The sequence below is a fragment of the Schistosoma haematobium genome, chromosome 4, assembly GCF_000699445.3.
Source record: "Schistosoma haematobium chromosome 4, whole genome shotgun sequence".
Lineage (NCBI taxonomy): Eukaryota > Metazoa > Platyhelminthes > Trematoda > Strigeidida > Schistosomatidae > Schistosoma > Schistosoma haematobium.
The window spans coordinates 45,803,233-45,819,952 of NC_067199.1; positions in this window are offsets into that span (position 1 = coordinate 45,803,233).

The following is a 16,720-nucleotide window of genomic DNA, read 5'->3' on the forward strand; positions in this document are numbered from 1 at the left end:
GATGCTGTGGCGAAATTGATGTGTGGTTCAGTGAGTGGACGAGATGTATGACTGTGGATTGTAAGAGTGAGTGAATGGTGGATGTAGTGTTGTGTAGGAGTCTAGTCGGCCTCCATAGCTCAGTGGTCAGAGCACTGGTCTTGTAAACCAGGGGTCGGGAGTTCGATCCTCCCTGGGGGCAGCAGCTTTTGGCAGCTCGTCACACCACAACACCATACCACCCTACACAGTCACCACACACTGTCTCCTAACATACACACAGTGTACATCGGACTCAACCGAACTTACACAAACACAGTCACTTCAACACACAATCATACTTCCTGTCAGTCCACTCCACCAATACCACACATCACGGAGCACACTCACACAGAACCACATCCACATGCCGACACTGTCACATCGCACTTTCCAACCTCCATCTTACACTGGAAAGCTTGGTATTTGTCTATTGGTCAATGCTTCCTCATCATTGCATCCACTCACCCATTTGTCAGTGATCGTTCACACTCTTGAAATCGCACATTCGTTGTAACAGACAACTTGCACGTTTCAGCTCGAATTCAGGTGACGTGATCTGTGTGTGGATGTGTTCAGAGTCAATCAGTCAGATGATCCAGTATATTTTGATCTTGTCCATCCGCCTAACTGAAAGCCTGTTGCAATTCCGAATGGTGCATGTCGTGCAAATGTGTGAATTGTGAGTGTGTCAGTACTGTTTGGAAGTAGTCGATTGGTGAGCGAATGGTTCCGGTTACCGATGGGACAGTGATGAGAGGTAGGGGATGTTGGTGCGTCGAACGGAATTGACGCGATATTTGTTTGTAGTGGAGTGGATACAATGCAGTGGACTAGGAGTGGACTGGGAGTGGACAACGTTGAATGAGACAGTGACGATTGTGTGAGTGTGTGTGTGATGTGTGTGTGTGTATGTATGTGTGAAGTAAAAGCCAACTCCTCGACCGGGAATCGAACCCGGGCCTTCCACGTGACAGGCGGAGATACTTACCACTATACTATCGAGGAGCACGTCAATGTCACCACACTCAACACACTCCAAACTAAGCCAAACTCAACCACCAACTCAGATTTTCAGCACTGAATACACGTCAACACTCACACAACACACACTCTCACTCACTCATACACTACCGACAACCGACAACCAACAACTAACACTACACACTTGCATTCATGAACAAACTTTCAGATGGCCAGATAGACGGAAACTCACATCGAATCAAACGCAACATAGTATCTCACGCTTATCAACCTGCTCATTACTCAAATCCTCTATTGGTTGACATACTGATCACCTGTACACAACTCCTCCTCACCATAGTCTAACAACACAGTCAGTGGACTAGGACAAACGGTCAGGTGTTCGTCGACATACTAGTCGAACGGCGAGTACACAGTGACGATTCAGTGACATAGTACGTGATGACGTATGATGAGCGATGGTGATGGTGATGATGATGGTGATGGTGATGGTGATAATTGCAGATGAGGCAGATGACGAGATGTGGACTCACCTCTCCCAATCTCCAATTTCATGACCATGTGCATAGTTGACAATCGGCTTTCACATGCTCATCGACTGATAGAATGGTGTGTGTGTGTGTTGTGTGTGTTTGTGCATTTGGAAATCACATGATTGATTACCCGTACACCAGACAGATGAATGGATGAATTGATGAATTGATTGGCTAACTGGCCAAGCGTCGTGTAGTGTGTTTGAAAGCTACATTGGTCGATTGATTGACTGGTCGAATAAATTGTTGATTGCAAACTATGGTGATGATGTGATCGATTGACTGTCTTACTGACTGAGGACACTTGTGTGTTTGTAGAGTGTTTGATGCTGTGTTGCGAAATTGATGTGTGGTTCAGTGAGTGGACGAGATGTATGACTGTGGATTGTAAGAGTGAGTGAATGGTGGATGTAGTGTTGTGTAGGAGTCTAGTCGGCCTCCATAGCTCAGTGGTCAGAGCACTGGTCTTGTAAACCAGGGGTCGGGAGTTCGATCCTCCCTGGGGGCAGCAGCTTTTGGCAGCTCGTCACACCACAACACCATACCACCCTACACAGTCACCACACACTGTCTCCTAACATACACACAGTGTACATCGGACTCAACCGAACTTACACAAACACAGTCACTTCAACACACAATCATACTTCCTGTCAGTCCACTCCACCAATACCACACATCACGGAGCACACTCACACAGAACCACATCCACATGCCGACACTGTCACATCGCACTTTCCAACCTCCATCTTACACTGGAAAGCTTGGTATTTGTCTATTGGTCAATGCTTCCTCATCATTGCATCCACTCACCCATTTGTCAGTGATCGTTCACACTCTTGAAATCGCACATTCGTTGTAACAGACAACTTGCACGTTTCAGCTCGAATTCAGGTGACGTGATCTGTGTGTGGATGTGTTCAGAGTCAATCAGTCAGATGATCCAGTATATTTTGATCTTGTCCATCCGCCTAACTGAAAGCCTGTTGCAATTCCGAATGGTGCATGTCGTGCAAATGTGTGAATTGTGAGTGTGTCAGTACTGTTTGGAAGTAGTCGATTGGTGAGCGAATGGTTCCGGTTACCGATGGGACAGTGATGAGAGGTAGGGGATGTTGGTGCGTGGAACGGAATTGACGCGACATTTGTTTGTAGTGGAGTGGATACAATGCAGTGGACTAGGAGTGGACAACGTTGAATGAGACAGTGACGATTGTGTGAGTGTGTGTGTGTGTGTGTGATGTGTGTGTGTGTGAAGTAAAAGCCAACTCCTCGACCGGGAATCGAACCCGGGCCTTCCACGTGACAGGCGGAGATACTTACCACTATACTATCGAGGAGCACGTCAATGTCACCACACTCAACACACTCCAAACTAAGCCAAACTCAACCACCAACTCAGATTTTCAGCACTGAATACACGTCAACACTCACACAACACACACTCTCACTCACTCATACACTACCGACAACAACTAACACTACACACTTGCATTCATGAACAAACTTTCAGATGGCCAGATAGACGGAAACTCACATCGAATCAAACGCAACATAGTATCTCGCGCTTATCAACCTGCTCATTACTCAAATCCTCTATTGGTTGACATACTGATCACCTGTACACAACTCCTCCTCACCATAGTCTAACAACACAGTCAGTGGACTAGGACAAACGGTCAGGTGTTCGTCGACATACTAGTCGAACGGCGAGTACACAGTGACGATTCAGTGACATAGTACGTGATGACGTATGATGAGCGATGGTGATGGTGATGGTGATGATGATGGTGATGGTGATAATTGCAGATGAGGCAGATGACGAGATGTGGATAGTACTGATGTGGACTCACCTCTCCCAATCTCCAATTTCATGACCATGTGCATAGTTGACAATCGGCTTTCACATGCTCATCGACTGATAGAATGGTGTGTGTGTGTGTTTGTGTGTTTGTGCATTTGGAAATCACATGATTGATTACCCGTACACCAGACAGATGAATGGATGAATTGATGAATTGATTGGCTAACTGGCCAAGCGTCGTGTAGTGTGTTTGAAAGCTACATTGGTCGATTGATTGACTGGTCGAATAAATTGTTGATTGCAAACTATGGTGATGATGTGATCGATTGACTGTCTTACTGACTGAGGACACTTGTGTGTTTGTAGAGTGTTTGATGCTGTGGCGAAATTGATGTGTGGTTCAGTGAGTGGACGAGATGTATGACTGTGGATTGTAAGAGTGAGTGAATGGTGGATGTAGTGTTGTGTAGGAGTCTAGTCGGCCTCCATAGCTCAGTGGTCAGAGCACTGGTCTTGTAAACCAGGGGTCGGGAGTTCGATCCTCCCTGGGGGCAGCAGCTTTTGGCAGCTCGTCACACCACAACACCATACCACCCTACACAGTCACCACACACTGTCTCCTAACATACACACAGTGTACATCGGACTCAACCGAACTTACACAAACACAGTCACTTCAACACACAATCATACTTCCTGTCAGTCCACTCCACCAATACCACACATCACGGAGCACACTCACACAGAACCACATCCACATGCCGACACTGTCACATCGCACTTTCCAACCTCCATCTTACACTGGAAAGCTTGGTATTTGTCTATTGGTCAATGCTTCCTCATCATTGCATCCACTCACCCATTTGTCAGTGATCGTTCACACTCTTGAAATCGCACATTCGTTGTAACAGACAACTTGCACGTTTCAGCTCGAATTCAGGTGACGTGATCTGTGTGTGGATGTGTTCAGAGTCAATCAGTCAGATGATCCAGTATATTTTGATCTTGTCCATCCGCCTAACTGAAAGCCTGTTGCAATTCCGAATGGTGCATGTCGTGCAAATGTGTGAATTGTGAGTGTGTCAGTACTGTTTGGAAGTAGTCGATTGGTGAGCGAATGGTTCCGGTTACCGATGGGACAGTGATGAGAGGTAGGGGATGTTGGTGCGTCGAACGGAATTGACGCGATATTTGTTTGTAGTGGAGTGGATGCAATGCAGTGGACTAGGAGTGGACTGGGAGTGGACAACGTTGAATGAGACAGTGACGATTGTGTGAGTGTGTGTGTGATGTGTGTGATGTGTGTGTGTGTGTGAAGTAAAAGCCAACTCCTCGACCGGGAATCGAACCCGGGCCTTCCACGTGACAGGCGGAGATACTAACCACTATACTATCGAGGAGCACGTCAATGTCACCACACTCAACACACTCCAAACTAAGCCAAACTCAACCACCAACTCAGATTTTCACCACTGAATACACGTCAACACTCACACAACACACACTCTCACTCACTCATACACTACCGACAACAACTAACACTACACACTTGCATTCATGAACAAACTCTCAGATGGCCAGATAGACGGAAACTCACATCGAACCAAACGCAACATAGTATCTCGCGCTTATCAACCTGCTCATTACTCAAATCCTCTATTGGTTGACATACTGATCACCTGTACACAACTCCTCCTCACCATAGTCTAACAACACAGTCAGTGGACTAGGACAAACGGTCAGGTGTTCGTCGACATACTAGTCGAACGGCGAGTACACAGTGACGATTCAGTGACATAGTACGTGATGACGTATGATGAGCGATGGTGATGGTGATGATGATGGTGATGGTGATGGTGATAATTGCAGATGAGGCAGATGACGAGATGTGGATAGTACTGATGTGGACTCACCTCTCCCAATCTCCAATTTCATGACCATGTGCATAGTTGACAATCGGCTTTCACATGCTCATCGACTGATAGAATGGTGTGTGTGTGTGTTTGTGTTTGTGTTTGTGCATTTGGAAATCACATGATTGATTACCCGTACACCAGACAGATGAATGGATGAATTGATGAATTGATTGGCTAACTGGCCAAGCGTCGTGTAGTGTGTTTGAAAGCTACATTGGTCGATTGATTGACTGGTCGAATAAATTGTTGATTGCAAACTATGGTGATGATGTGATCGATTGACTGTCTTACTGACTGAGGACACTTGTGTGTTTGTAGAGTGTTTGATGCTGTGGCGAAATTGATGTGTGGTTCAGTGAGTGGACGAGATGTATGCCTGTGGATTGTAAGAGTGAGTGAATGGTGGATGTAGTGTTGTGTAGCAGTGTAGTCGGCCTCCATAGCTCAGTGGTCAGAGCACTGGTCTTGTAAACCAGGGGTCGGGAGTTCGATCCTCCCTGGGGGCAGCAGCTTTTGGCAGCTCGTCACACCACAACACCATACCACCCTACACAGTCACCACACACTGTCTCCTAACATACACACAGTGTACATCGGACTCAACCGAACTTACACAAACACAGTCACTTCAACACACAATCATACTTCCTGTCAGTCCACTCCACCAATACCACACATCACGGAGCACACTCACACAGAACCACATCCACATGCCGACACTGTCACATCGCACTTTCCAACCTCCATCTTACACTGGAAAGCTTGGTATTTGTCTATTGGTCTCAATGCTTCCTCATCATTGCATCCACTCACTCATTTGTCAGTGATCGTTCACACTCTTGAAATCGCACATTCGTTGTAACAGACAACTTGCACGTTTCAGCTCGAATTCAGGTGACGTGATCTGTGTGTGGATGTGTTCAGAGTCAATCAGTCAGATGATCCAGTATATTTTGATCTTGTCCATCCGCCTAACTGAAAGCCTGTTGCAATTCCGAATGGTGCATGTCGTGCAAATGTGTGAATTGTGAGTGTGTCAGTACTGTTTGGAAGTAGTCGATTGGTGAGCGAATGGTTCCGGTTACCGATGGGACAGTGATGAGAGGTAGGGGATGTTGGTGCGTCGAACGGAATTGACGCGATATTTGTTTGTAGTGGAGTGGATGCAATGCAGTGGACTAGGAGTGGACAACGTTGAATGAGACAGTGACGATGTGTGTGTGTGTGTGTGTGTGTGTGTGTGTGTGTGAAGTAAAAGCCAACTCCTCGACCGGGAATCGAACCCGGGCCTTCCACGTGACAGGCGGAGATACTTACCACTATACTATCGAGGAGCACGTCAATGTCACCACACTCAACACACTCCAAACTAAGCCAAACTCAACCACCAACTCAGATTTTCAGCACTGAATACACGTCAACACTCACACAACACACACTCTCACTCACTCATACACTACCGACAACAACTAACACTACACACTTGCATTCATGAACAAACTCTCAGATGGCCAGATAGACGGAAACTCACATCGAACCAAACGCAACATAGTATCTCGCGCTTATCAACCTGCTCATTACTCAAATCCTCTATTGGTTGACATACTGATCACCTGTACACAACTCCTCCTCACCATAGTCTAACAACACAGTCAGTGGACTAGGACAAACGGTCAGGTGTTCGTCGACATACTAGTCGAACGGCGAGTACACAGTGACGATTCAGTGACACAGTACGTCATGATGTATGATGAGCGATGGTGATGGTGATGGTGATGGTGATGGTGATGACGATAATTGCAGATGAGGCAGATGACGAGATGTGGATAGTACTGATGTGGACTCACCTCTCCCAATCTCCAATTTCATGACCATGTGCATTGTTGACAATCGGCTTTCACATGCTCATCGACTGATAGAATGGTGTGTGTGTGTGTGTTTGTGTTTTTGTGCATTTGGAAATCACATGATTGATTACCCGTACACCAGACAGATGAATGGATGAATTGATTGGCTAACTGGCCAAGCGTCGTGTAGTGTGTTTGAAAGCTACATTGGTCGATTGATTGACTGGTCGAATAAATTGTTGATTGCAAACTATGGTGATGATGTGATCGATTGACTGTCTTACTGACTGAGGACACTTGTGTGTTTGTAGAGTGTTTGATGCTGTGGCGAAATTGATGTGTGGTTCAGTGAGTGGACGAGATGTATGACTGTGGATTGTAAGAGTGAGTGAATGGTGGATGTAGTGTTGTGTAGGAGTCTAGTCGGCCTCCATAGCTCAGTGGTCAGAGCACTGGTCTTGTAAACCAGGGGTCGGGAGTTCGATCCTCCCTGGGGGCAGCAGCTTTTGGCAGCTCGTCACACCACAACACCATACCACCCTACACAGTCACCACACACTGTCTCCTAACATACACACAGTGTACATCGGACTCAACCGAACTTACACAAACACAGTCACTTCAACACACAATCATACTTCCTGTCAGTCCACTCCACCAATACCACACATCACGGAGCACACTCACACAGAACCACATCCACATGCCGACACTGTCACATCGCACTTTCCAACCTCCATCTTACACTGGAAAGCTTGGTATTTGTCTATTGGTCAATGCTTCCTCATCATTGCATCCACTCACCCATTTGTCAGTGATCGTTCACACTCTTGAAATCGCACATTCGTTGTAACAGACAACTTGCACGTTTCAGCTCGAATTCAGGTGACGTGATCTGTGTGTGGATGTGTTCAGAGTCAATCAGTCAGATGATCCAGTATATTTTGATCTTGTCCATCCGCCTAACTGAAAGCCTGTTGCAATTCCGAATGGTGCATGTCGTGCAAATGTGTGAATTGTGAGTGTGTCAGTACTGTTTGGAAGTAGTCGATTGGTGAGCGAATGGTTCCGGTTACCGATGGGACAGTGATGAGAGGTAGGGGATGTTGGTGCGTCGAACGGAATTGACGCGATATTTGTTTGTAGTGGAGTGGATGCAATGCAGTGGACTAGGAGTGGACAACGTTGAATGAGACAGTGACGATTGTGTGAGTGTGTGTGTTGTGTGTGTGTGTGTGTGTGTGTGTGAAGTAAAAGCCGACTCCTCGACCGGGAATCGAACCCGGGCCTTCCACGTGACAGGCGGAGATACTAACCACTATACTATCGAGGAGCACGTCAATGTCACCACACTCAACACACTCCAAACTAAGCCAAACTCAATCACCAACTCAGATTTTCAGCACTGAATACACGTCAACACTCACACAACACACACTCTCACTCACTCATACACTACCGACAACAACTAACACTACACACTTGCATTCATGAACAAACTCTCAGATGGCCAGATAGACGGAAACTCACATCGAACCAAACGCAACATAGTATCTCGCGCTTATCAACCTGCTCATTACTCAAATCCTCTATTGGTTGACATACTGATCACCTGTACACAACTCCTCCTCACCATAGTCTAACAACACAGTCAGTGGACTAGGACAAACGGTCAGGTGTTCGTCGACATACTAGTCGAACGGCGAGTACACAGTGACGATTCAGTGACATAGTACGTGATGACGTATGATGAGCGATGGTGATGGTGATGATGATGGTGATGGTGATGGTGATAATTGCAGATGAGGCAGATGACGAGATGTGGACTCACCTCTCCCAATCTCCAATTTCATGACCATGTGCATTGTTGACAATCGGCTTTCACATGCTCATCGACTGATAGAATGGTGTGTGTGTGTGTTTGTGTGTTTGTGCATTTGGAAATCACATGATTGATTACCCGTACACCAGACAGATGAATGGATGAATTGATTGGCTAACTGGCCAAGCGTCGTGTAGTGTGTTTGAAAGCTACATTGGTCGATTGATTGACTGGTCGAATAAATTGTTGATTGCAAACTATGGTGATGATGTGATCGATTGACTGTCTTACTGACTGAGGACACTTGTGTGTTTGTAGAGTGTTTGATGCTGTGGCGAAATTGATGTGTGGTTCAGTGAGTGGACGAGATGTATGACTGTGGATTGTAAGAGTGAGTGAATGGTGGATGTAGTGTTGTGTAGGAGTCTAGTCGGCCTCCATAGCTCAGTGGTCAGAGCACTGGTCTTGTAAACCAGGGGTCGGGAGTTCGATCCTCCCTGGGGGCAGCAGCTTTTGGCAGCTCGTCCCACCAAAACACCATACCACCCTACACAGTCACCACACACTGTCTCCTAACATACACACAGTGTACATCGGACTCAACCGAACTTACACAAACACAGTCACTTCAACACACAATCATACTTCCTGTCAGTCCACTCCACCAATACCACACATCACGGAGCACACTCACACAGAACCACATCCACATGCCGACACTGTCACATCGCACTTTCCAACCTCCATCTTACACTGGAAAGCTTGGTATTTGTCTATTGGTCAATGCTTCCTCATCATTGCATCCACTCACCCATTTGTCAGTGATCGTTCACACTCTTGAAATCGCACATTCGTTGTAACAGACAACTTGCACGTTTCAGCTCGAATTCAGGTGACGTGATCTGTGTGTGGATGTGTTCAGAGTCAATCAGTCAGATGATCCAGTATATTTTGATCTTGTCCATCCGCCTAACTGAAAGCCTGTTGCAATTCCGAATGGTGCATGTCGTGCAAATGTGTGAATTGTGAGTGTGTCAGTACTGTTTGGAAGTAGTCGATTGGTGAGCGAATGGTTCCGGTTACCGATGGGACAGTGATGAGAGGTAGGGGATGTTGGTGCGTCGAACGGAATTGACGCGATATTTGTTTGTAGTGGAGTGGATGCAATGCAGTGGACTAGGAGTGGACAACGTTGAATGAGACAGTGACGATTGTGTGAGTGTGTGTGTGTGTGTGTGTGTGTGTGTGTGAAGTAAAAGCCGACTCCTCGACCGGGAATCGAACCCGGGCCTTCCACGTGACAGGCGGAGATACTAACCACTATACTATCGAGGAGCACGTCAATGTCACCACACTCAACACACTCCAAACTAAGCCAAACTCAACCACCAACTCAGATTTTCAGCACTGAATACACGTCAACACTCACACAACACACACTCTCACTCACTCATACACTACCGACAACAACTAACACTACACACTTGCATTCATGAACAAACTCTCAGATGGCCAGATAGACGGAAACTCACATCGAACCAAACGCAACATAGTATCTCGCGCTTATCAACCTGCTCATTACTCAAATCCTCTATTGGTTGACATACTGATCACCTGTACACAACTCCTCCTCACCATAGTCTAACAACACAGTCAGTGGACTAGGACAAACGGTCAGGTGTTCGTCGACATACTAGTCGAACGGCGAGTACACAGTGACGATTCAGTGACATAGTACGTCATGACGTATGATGAGCGATGGTGATGGTGATGGTGATGTGATAATTGCAGATGAGGCAGATGACGAGATGTGGATAGTACTGATGTGGACTCACCTCTCCCAATCTCCAATTTCATGACCATGTGCATAGTTGACAATCGGCTTTCACATGCTCATCGACTGATAGAATGGTGTGTGTGTGTGTTTGTGTGTTTGTGCATTTGGAAATCACATGATTGATTACCCGTACACCAGACAGATGAATGGATGAATTGATGAATTGATTGGCTAACTGGCCAAGCGTCGTGTAGTGTGTTTGAAAGCTACATTGGTCGATTGATTGACTGGTCGAATAAATTGTTGATTGCAAACTATGGTGATGATGTGATCGATTGACTGTCTTACTGACTGAGGACACTTGCGTGTTTGTAGAGTGTTTGATACTGTGGCGAAATTGATGTGTGGTTCAGTGAGTGGACGAGATGTATGACTGTGGATTGTAAGAGTGAGTGAATGGTGGATGTAGTGTTGTGTAGGAGTCTAGTCGGCCTCCATAGCTCAGTGGTCAGAGCACTGGTCTTGTAAACCAGGGGTCGGGAGTTCGATCCTCCCTGGGGGCAGCAGCTTTTGGCAGCTCGTCACACCAAAACACCATACCACCCTACACAGTCACCACACACTGTCTCCTAACATACACACAGTGTACATCGGACTCAACCGAACTTACACAAACACAGTCACTTCAACACACAATCATACTTCCTGTCAGTCCACTCCACCAATACCACACATCACGGAGCACACTCACACAGAACCACATCCACATGCCGACACTGTCACATTGCACTTTCCAACCTCCATCTTACACTGGAAAGCTTGGTATTTGTCTATTGGTCTCAATGCTTCCTCATCATTGCATCCACTCACCCATTTGTCAGTGATCGTTCACACTCTTGAAATCGCACATTCGTTGTAACAGACAACTTGCACGTTTCAGCTCGAATTCAGGTGACGTGATCTGTGTGTGGATGTGTTCAGAGTCCATCAGTCAGATGATCCAGTATATTTTGATCTTGTCCATCCGCCTAACTGAAAGCCTGTTGCAATTCCGAATGGTGCATGTCGTGCAAATGTGTGAATTGTGAGTGTGTCAGTACTGTTTGGAAGTAGTCGATTGGTGAGCGAATGGTTCCGGTTACCGATGGGACAGTGATGAGAGGTAGGGGATGTTGGTGCGTCGAACGGAATTGACGCGACATTTGTTTGTAGTGGAGTGGATGCAATGCAGTGGACTAGGAGTGGACAACGTTGAATGAGACAGTGACGATTGTGTGAGTGTGTGTGTGTGTGTGTGTGTGTGTGTGTGAAGTAAAAGCCGACTCCTCGACCGGGAATCGAACCCGGGCCTTCCACGTGACAGGCGGAGATACTTACCACTATACTATCGAGGAGCACGTCAATGTCACCACACTCAACACACTCCAAACTAAGCCAAACTCAACCACCAACTCAGATTTTCACCACTGAATACACGTCAACACTCACACAACACACACTCTCACTCACTCATACACTACCGACAACAACAACTAACACTACACACTTGCATTCATGAACAAACTCTCAGATGGCCAGATAGACGGAAACTCACATCGAACCAAACGCAACATAGTATCTCGCGCTTATCAACCTGCTCATTACTCAAATCCTCTATTGGTTGACATACTGATCACCTGTACACAACTCCTCCTCACCATAGTCTAACAACACAGTCAGTGGACTAGGACAAACGGTCAGGTGTTCGTCGACATACTAGTCGAACGGCGAGTACACAGTGACGATTCAGTGACATAGTACGTGATGACGTATGATGAGCGATGGTGATGGTGATGGTGATGGTGATGACGATAATTGCAGATGAGGCAGATGACGAGAGGTGGATAGTACTGATGTGGACTCACCTCTCCCAATCTCCAGTTTCATGACCATGTGCATAGTTGACAATCGGCTTTCACATGCTCATCGACTGATAGAATGGTGTGTGTGTGTGTTTGTGTGTTTGTGCATTTGGAAATCACATGATTGATTACCCGTACACCAGACAGATGAATGGATGAATTGATGAATTGATTGGCTAACTGGCCAAGCGTCGTGTAGTGTGTTTGAAAGCTACATTGGTCGATTGATTGACTGGTCGAATAAATTGTTGATTGCAAACTATGGTGATGATGTGATCGATTGACTGTCTTACTGACTGAGGACACTTGTGTGTTTGTAGAGTGTTTGATGCTGTGGCGAAATTGATGTGTGGTTCAGTGAGTGGACGAGATGTATGACTGTGGATTGTAAGAGTGAGTGAATGGTGGATGTAGTGTTGTGTAGGAGTCTAGTCGGCCTCCATAGCTCAGTGGTCAGAGCACTGGTCTTGTAAACCAGGGGTCGGGAGTTCGATCCTCCCTGGGGGCAGCAGCCTTTGGCAGCTCGTCACACCAAAACACCATACCACCCTACACAGTCACCACACACTGTCTCCTAACATACACACAGTGTACATCGGACTCAACCGAACTTACACAAACACAGTCACTTCAACACACAATCATACTTCCTGTCAGTCCACTCCACCAATACCACACATCACGGAGCACACTCACACAGAACCACATCCACATGCCGACACTGTCACATCGCACTTTCCAACCTCCATCTTACACTGGAAAGCTTGGTATTTGTCTATTGGTCAATGCTTCCTCATCATTGCATCCACTCACCCATTTGTCAGTGATCGTTCACACTCTTGAAATCGCACATTCGTTGTAACAGACAACTTGCACGTTTCAGCTCGAATTCAGGTGACGTGATCTGTGTGTGGATGTGTTCAGAGTCAATCAGTCAGATGATCCAGTATATTTTGATCTTGTCCATCCGCCTAACTGAAAGCCTGTTGCAATTCCGAATGGTGCATGTCGTGCAAATGTGTGAATTGTGAGTGTGTCAGTACTGTTTGGAAGTAGTCGATTGGTGAGCGAATGGTTCCGGTTACCGATGGGACAGTGATGAGAGGTAGGGGATGTTGGTGCGTCGAACGGAATTGACGCGATATTTGTTTGTAGTGGAGTGGATGCAATGCAGTGGACTAGGAGTGGACAACGTTGAATGAGACAGTGACGATTGTGTGAGTGTGTGTGTGATGTGTGTGATGTGTGTGTGTGTGAAGTAAAGGCCAACTCCTCGACCGGGAATCGAACCCGGGCCTTCCACGTGACAGGCGGAGATACTAACCACTATACTATCGAGGAGCACGTCAATGTCACCACACTCAACACACTCCAAACTAAGCCAAACTCAACCACCAACTCAGATTTTCAGCACTGAATACACGTCAACACTCACACAACACACACTCTCACTCACTCATACACTACCGACAACCGACAACCAACAACTAACACTACACACTTGCATTCATGAACAAACTTTCAGATGGCCAGATAGACGGAAACTCACATCGAATCAAACGCAACATAGTATCTCACGCTTATCAACCTGCTCATTACTCAAATCCTCTATTGGTTGACATACTGATCACCTGTACACAACTCCTCCTCACCATAGTCTAACAACACAGTCAGTGGACTAGGACAAACGGTCAGGTGTTCGTCGACATACTAGTCGAACGGCGAGTACACAGTGACGATTCAGTGACATAGTACGTGATGACGTATGATGAGCGATGGTGATGGTGATGGTGATGGTGATGAGATAATTGCAGATGAGGCAGATGACGAGATGTGGATAGTACTGATGTGGACTCACCTCTCCCAATCTCCAATTTCATGACCATGTGCATAGTTGACAATCGGCTTTCACATGCTCATCGACTGATAGAATGGTGTGTGTGTGTGTTTGTGTGTTTTGTGCATTTGGAAATCACATGATTGATTACCCGTACACCAGACAGATGAATGGATGAATTGATGAATTGATTGGCTAACTGGCCAAGCGTCGTGTAGTGTGTTTGAAAGCTACATTGGTCGATTGATTGACTGGTCGAATAAATTGTTGATTGCAAACTATGGTGATGATGTGATCGATTGACTGTCTTACTGACTGAGGACACTTGTGTGTTTGTAGAGTGTTTGATGCTGTGGCGAAATTGATGTGTGGTTCAGTGAGTGGACGAGATGTATGACTGTGGATTGTAAGAGTGAGTGAATGGTGGATGTAGTGTTGTGTAGGAGTCTAGTCGGCCTCCATAGCTCAGTGGTCAGAGCACTGGTCTTGTAAACCAGGGGTCGGGAGTTCGATCCTCCCTGGGGGCAGCAGCCTTTGGCAGCTCGTCACACCAAAACACCATACCACCCTACACAGTCACCACACACTGTCTCCTAACATACACACAGTGTACATCGGACTCAACCGAACTTACACAAACACAGTCACTTCAACACACAATCATACTTCCTGTCAGTCCACTCCACCAATACCACACATCACGGAGCACACTCACACAGAACCACATCCACATGCCGACACTGTCACATCGCACTTTCCAACCTCCATCTTACACTGGAAAGCTTGGTATTTGTCTATTGGTCTCAATGCTTCCTCATCATTGCATCCACTCACTCATTTGTCAGTGATCGTTCACTCTCTTGAAATCACACATTCGTTGTAACAGACAACTTGCACGTTTCAGCTCGAATTCAGGTGACGTGATCTGTGTGTGGATGTGTTCAGAGTCAATCAGTCAGATGATCCAGTATATTTTGATCTTGTCCATCCGCCTAACTGAAAGCCTGTTGCAATTCCGAATGGTGCATGTCGTGCAAATGTGTGAATTGTGAGTGTGTCAGTACTGTTTGGAAGTAGTCGATTGGTGAGCGAATGGTTCCGGTTACCGATGGGACAGTGATGAGAGGTAGGGGATGTTGGTGCGTCGAACGGAATTGACGCGACATTTGTTTGTAGTGGAGTGGATACAATGCAGTGGACTAGGAGTGGACTGGGAGTGGACAACGTTGAATGAGACAGTGACGATTGTGTGAGTGTGTGTGTGTGATGTGTGTGAAGTAAAAGCCAACTCCTCGACCGGGAATCGAACCCGGGCCTTCCACGTGACAGGCGGAGATACTTACCACTATACTATCGAGGAGCACGTCAATGTCACCACACTCAACACACTCCAAACTAAGCCAAACTCAACCACCAACTCAGATTTTCAGCACTGAATACACGTCAACACTCACACAACACACACTCTCACTCACTCATACACTACCGACAACAACTAACACTACACACTTGCATTCATGAACAAACTTTCAGATGGCCAGATAGACGGAAACTCACATCGAATCAAACGCAACATAGTATCTCACGCTTATCAACCTGCTCATTACTCAAATCCTCTATTGGTTGACATACTGATCACCTGTACACAACTCCTCCTCACCATAGTCTAACAACACAGTCAGTGGACTAGGACAAACGGTCAGGTGTTCGTCGACATACTAGTCGAACGGCGAGTACACAGTGACGATTCAGTGACATAGTACGTGATGACGTATGATGAGCGATGGTGATGGTGATGGTGATGGTGATGACGATAATTGCAGATGAGGCAGATGACGAGATGTGGATAGTACTGATGTGGACTCACCTCTCCCAATCTCCAGTTTCATGACCATGTGCATAGTTGACAATCGGCCTTCACATGCTCATCGACTGATAGAATGGTGTGTGTGTGTGTGTTGTGTGTGTTTGTGCATTTGGAAATCACATGATTGATTACCCGTACACCAGACAGATGAATGGATGAATTGATGAATTGATTGGCTAACTGGCCAAGCGTCGTGTAGTGTGTTTGAAAGCTACATTGGTCGATTGATTGACTGGTCGAATAAATTGTTGATTGCAAACTATGGTGATGATGTGATCGATTGACTGTCTTACTGACTGAGGACACTTGTGTGTTTGTAGAGTGTTTGATGCTGTGGCGAAATTGATGTGTGGTTCAGTGAGTGGACGAGATGTATGACTGTGGATTGTAAGAGTGAGTGAATGGTGGATGTAG